This window comes from Rattus rattus, chromosome 5, assembly GCF_011064425.1.
Source record: "Rattus rattus isolate New Zealand chromosome 5, Rrattus_CSIRO_v1, whole genome shotgun sequence".
NCBI lineage: Eukaryota > Metazoa > Chordata > Mammalia > Rodentia > Muridae > Rattus > Rattus rattus.
The window spans coordinates 62,331,392-62,337,050 of NC_046158.1; the positions used below are offsets into that span (position 1 = coordinate 62,331,392).

Genomic DNA, 5,659 nt, shown 5'->3' on the forward strand with positions numbered 1-5,659 from the left:
TCTTCATTGTCACCTGGACCAGAGTTCAGAACTCCATGGGAATAGACCTCTGTGCCTGACTGTAATTGTGTGTCCAGACTCATATGGATGTGAATGACATTGTCCCATGGACTCAGGTCCTGTCCTGAATTAAAGGACAAAGTGGACAGAACATCAGCAGTCACCTTTCTACTCCCTGACCGTGGGGGTGATGTCATCAGCTACCTCTCAAGCTCCTGTTGTTACACCTTCCCACCATGATGGGTGTATCCCCATGATGGGTATATCCATTCAAATCGTAAGTCCAAATGAATCTCAAGTTGCTTCTTGTGGGTTTGGTCACAGACATATGGAAATACAGAAAATTGGTGCTGAGAACTCAGGCTGTCAATATGATAAGCCAGGCCACTTGGTTTTTTGGCCCTTAGCATTCTTTTTTAAGATTTATTTATTTTATGTATATAAATACAATGTAGCTGTCTTCAGACTCACAGAAGAGGGCATCAGATCCCATTATAGATGGTTGGTGGGAATTGAACTCAGGACCTCTGGAAGAGCAGTCAGTCAGTCAGTCCTCTTAACCACTGAGCCATCAGTCTCAGCCCCCTGGAATTCTTTTTCTTTCTTTCTTTTCTTTTTCTTTTTTTTTTTTTTTTTTTTCACAGAAGATCATAGTCTTTAGACAAGGAACAAACGGCTGGGAATGCTGCCTGGCCCGAGCTCTCAGTTCCGCGGGGCCAAGCTATAATAAACATAAGGGAATACAAAGCAGGGCAATCGTCAGATTTGGTCTTGAACTTGGAGGTGGGAGAATGGCAATCCTGGGAAGGGAAACAGCAGGAATCCAAATGAGGACAGCCTGGGTGACTGGGCTGGGAGGGAAGGCGCTTGGCTCAGTCTCCTGTTTCCACCCGGGGAAGAGCCAGTTGCTCCTCAACCTTCAGTGGCCCAGAGGCTGCTCCTGGTTGAGCCTCTGGAAGAAGCTTTTGCCAAACTCATAAGTGCGCAGGAGGACACAGCCTTGATGATCCTGGGGAGGAAACCTGCAGAGAGTCCCCTGGTGCCTGATTCAGCCTGGATTCTCTGAAGCTGGATTCCCATAGCATCCATTGCTCCCAGTGACATTTGTCGCTGTGTCTTCACCACATCGAAGGGTAGGGTAAGGGTGGCAGCCACCATTCCTGAGGTGCCACCAGCTACAGAGCTGACGCCCACAGATGTCTGGTCTTTCAGTCTTGGCCCATTCAGGGGTCTCTTCACCAGCTCATAGTTGAACCAGTCTGAGCTGAGAAGGGCTAGCTGTGAGACCCCAGGTCAGCCACAGCGAGCACCAGCCTCCCTGAGCCACCGCAGCTTGAACACAGGTAGACAGTTCGCGGTATGACACATGCTGAGCCTGCAGCTTGGTCCTTATAAACTCCAAGGGGCTGACCACTGTCACAGTGACAGTGACCACTGTACACTGCCCATTCGGGTGAGTGTACCAGCCACCATGGGTGCATAGAGGTCAGAGGTCAAGGACTGACCACATAGGAAGGCCTTGAGTTGGTCATAAGCAGTGAAGTAGATGGCAGTAACTGGCACAGTCATCACCAGGGTGGCTGGGAGGCCGCTCCACAGGGTCCTGATGCCCTCATGCCTCACAACCTTCACAAAGGCATCCAAGGTGACAGTGAACCGTGTAGGATCCTGAAACCAGGTGGAACAGCGAGTACCATTTGGGCACAGGTCCAGGGGCTCCAGGACACCATTGTAGTATAGGAGGCACTTCCTTGGGGATTGTGGAGGGGAGGGTGATTTGGTGTAGGAGAGACTTCAGAATCTGGAGGGAGCTGTCAAGCAGCTGGCTACCGAGGGTCTCTGAGACTGAAGTGGACCTTCACCACATCCAGGGATGTCATGAAGAGGGAGGTGACGACAGCCCCAGCTCCTGAGGTCACCATTTGTTGAAAGGGGCTAATGCCCCCAGGATCCTGGTCATCCATCTTGGAGTTTCAAATCTGGCTCTGAGTCGGTCCTTGCAGGCCTAGAGCAGCTCCGTGGCTGGTGCAGGGACCGCGCATGACTGCTTCTCACAGCAGCCGCCTGGCAGAGCCCCCTGGAATTCTTTACAGGAGGACTGTGGAAGGATTTTGAGCTAGAGATCCCTAGAATGCTAACTAAGCAAAGGTATTCTGACGGGAGTCTAGAGGGCCAGGATGCTAAGAGAACATGTGTGCACTGGGGACCTGACTCATAAGCTTCCTCAGGGGACTAGGACACATGTGCTGAAGGTGAGCTCAGTCTGAGACACATTGAATTTACAAGGAAAAACATACATTGAGGCACGCTTTGGTGGTTCTCTGGATGAGTCTGCTGATCTCAGCAGGTGTGGGCTGCAGACAACCACTGGGGAAGAACCGATATATATATATATATATATATATATATATATATATATATATATAAATATATATTATGTATGAATATATATATTTATGTATGTACACACACACACACACACATATATATATATATACTCATTACCTTGAGTCATAGCATAAATAGACTTAACCACAGAGAGTGTGTGGTGTTGGAAAGGAGAGGGCCAAGGAACTACATGGCTTCCAACATTTAGCTTTGCAGAAGAGAAGCCTGTCTTTAGAAACTCAGCGAGAATGGCTACACACGTTTCTAACGATGAAGACATTAAGAAAGAGGAAGTGCCATGTACCACAGAAACCAAGGAGGGTAGGAACTGAAGATGGTCTGTTGAGTTTGGCAATTGAGCTGACAGTTAGGGTCTTGGCAAGAGGGACCGATGGAGAGGACAGAAAAGTTATCATCTGGCTCCTATTTTACCACTACCAGGTCCCATTCAGGTCTCCTTCTACCATGTGGAGTCCAGGGATATCTACCTTGGGTCATTAGGTTTGGTGGCAGGTGGCCACCTGAGCCACGGTAGCCTGGCCTCGTGTCCTTTAAGCTCTCCTCTGCCTGCCTTACCCCACCTGTCAGACATCCAGAGCCCAGGCTAATTGCCAGTTCTTAAAAGAGGCTCCTTCTGCCACCTTTGGCTGCTGTAGGACTTTTGTGGTACTGGAAGTTGGGGCTGTCGGTTGAGATACGTCGTGTGCTTCTAAGTACTCGCCGGTGTAGTGCAATGGTTTATTAGTAGGGTTATTCTGTGTGCCACGCTTATTTGTTACATTAAACCTCCCAGAGAGCAGAGACCTCTTCTAAGTAGCTGATGAATGGATGGGTGAGTTGGTGAATGAGTGATTCAGAGCACAGAGTCAGGCCTACCATTGTTTCTATGATAGGGTAAGCTCAGGAAACGTTTGTGAAATCAAAATGAATGGCCCTGTACTCTGACCCAAATTCAACTGGACTTCCTCCAGAGTATATAGTTCAATTGATTAATTAATTCAGCACATCATTGAAAACTTTGCATGATTTATGGCAGAGTTGCAGGTAGCAAATATGAAAGACAGGGCATCTGGTGTAATGAAGCTTATGTAACTTTATTTTTCTCAATGCCTGCTTTTAATAATGGTTCTTAAGTGCTTAAAAAACCCCTCTAGCCCACCACCCACCAGAAGTAGTGGGAAAGAAAGGATACAGAGAAAGTGGACCCATTTAGAAAAGTTCTTTGGAACAATTGTCTGTGTTGTCTGGAAATGTGTGTCTGTGTGTCAGTCCCGTCTGTTGTCTGTGAACCCTGTTCAGCTCACAGGTCAGCAGCAGCAGCTCGATCCATGAACAAACATTTCATGGATGCACCAGCAGTCCAGCTTGGTAGAGTCGGGGTAGCAAGCACAAATCAGTAACAAAGGCAGAGACAGCCAGGCCTCAGCCTCAGCACAGTGAGCAGAAGAGACCAGCAGGAATGCCAGGAGACATTCTTAGCTGTGCCTCTCTCAGCAAAGTGAAGATCAGCGAAGATGCAAGACCAAGCATTGTACAGCTAGCTGGTCCACAGAAGCAGCAAGAAACCCTGGCACACCACCAGAAGTTTTGGTGCGATTTTTCTCTATGGAGTCCTGAGAAATGCAGCTCAACTATGCAATGTAAGGTGGGCTAATACATGGATGTTGTTAGCAAAGAATCCTTCATCATGTGTCCTTTCATGTGCTTGCTTTAGCAGAATATCCTTTCACCTGTGTGTGCTTCAGTGAAGTATTTCCTCACGAGCTTGCCTTAGCCTTTCACCTGTGTGCACTTCAGGAAAACACTCCTTCACATGGTTGCCCCCAAAACACCATCCAGACAACTGACTTTCCAAAGAACCCTTAAGTTTCCACTTCAAGCTTATTTCTTTTTAGGGGTAAGGACTGACGAGTAGCAAATGGGCAAGACAGACACTTTCTTGCTTAACACCAGGGGAAACAATGATGTGGACTCAGACTACTCCTGTCCACTGCCAAAGTCTCCGCTAAGGAAGGAACTCCATGTGCTCAGATCTCATTGTGAGAATACCAACAATATGAAAGATCAAGCCAGTATCTTCTCTCCAGAACTTACCGGTCCTGTAGAAATGCTTGGCAATGAGAATGACCTAGATGAGTTCCAGGTGACAGAATTAAAAAAAAAAAAAAAGTCCACACGCTTCACAAAAAGACTCAGGCATTTAAAGAAGAGACAAAGAAATAGCTCAATGGAATTAGGGAGAATAAATGCCTGAGTGATGTCCAAGAAAACACAAACATAAGACTGGTGGATGTGCTGAAGAGTCCGGGGCTTGAGAATGGAATTCAATCAGGAGATAGCAACATTGAGGGGACTTCAGCTGAATGAAGATGGAATGGAAAAACCCAATAACTTAACTAGAGAACTCAAGTGAAAGCCTTGCAGGTACACTGACCCCAGCAGAATATAGGCCAGTAGGTCTCAAAGACAGAGTAAAGGATCTAGGCCAAGTGAACAAGGAAAATGAATTTTAAAAAAAGGCACAGGAAAAGAACACACAGGAATCATAGTATACCATAATAAAACCAAGCATTTAAATTTTAGCCATAGAAGAATCCCAAGTCAATGACATAGACCAACTCTTCCCATGAACATAGAAGAAAACTCCCCAAAGTAAGAAAACATACACCCAAACAGATACAGAAAGCACCCAAAACACCACATAGACAAGACCAGGAAAGGAATTCCCCACAGTTAAAACACTAAGTATACACAACAAAGAAGGTATTGAAAGTTGCAAGAGAAAACCCAGAAGTCACATATAAAGGAAAAGCTGTAGTAATAACTGCTGACTTGTCAGTGGAGACGTTGAAAGCCAGAAGAGCCTGGAGCAAGCAGTCCAAGTCTGAGAAGAGTACAATGGCCAATTTAGAACAGTATGACTAATAAAATAAAAAACTATCCTTCCACATTTAAGGAGGGAAAATTTTTTCTGCAACACAGCCTAGAAACTTTTATATACAATAAAACAAACCTAAACAAAATGCAGGAGGCATTGTGTTGGGCTGAAGAGAGGAACAAGATATCAGCAACTGTGGCAATAAATATGAAGCCATGATTATTAAAATACAAAATACCATCGAGAACACAAAAACCACCCCAAATCAATGAGACAATGACAGCAATGAGCACACATGCCAATAGTAATTTTAAAGGTTGTTGGGTGCGGGTGGCACACACCTTTAATCCCAGCACTTGGAAGACAGAAGCAAGCAGATCCCCGAGTTTGAGG

At 46.0% G+C, this 5,659-nt stretch overlaps 1 pseudogene; it reads right to left on the reverse strand.

The window, feature by feature from the left end:
- Window positions 1-808: 808 nt before the first annotated feature.
- LOC116900229 lies at window positions 809-1,964 on the reverse strand (annotated as a pseudogene).
- Between the last annotated feature and the right edge of the window lie 3,695 nt (window positions 1,965-5,659).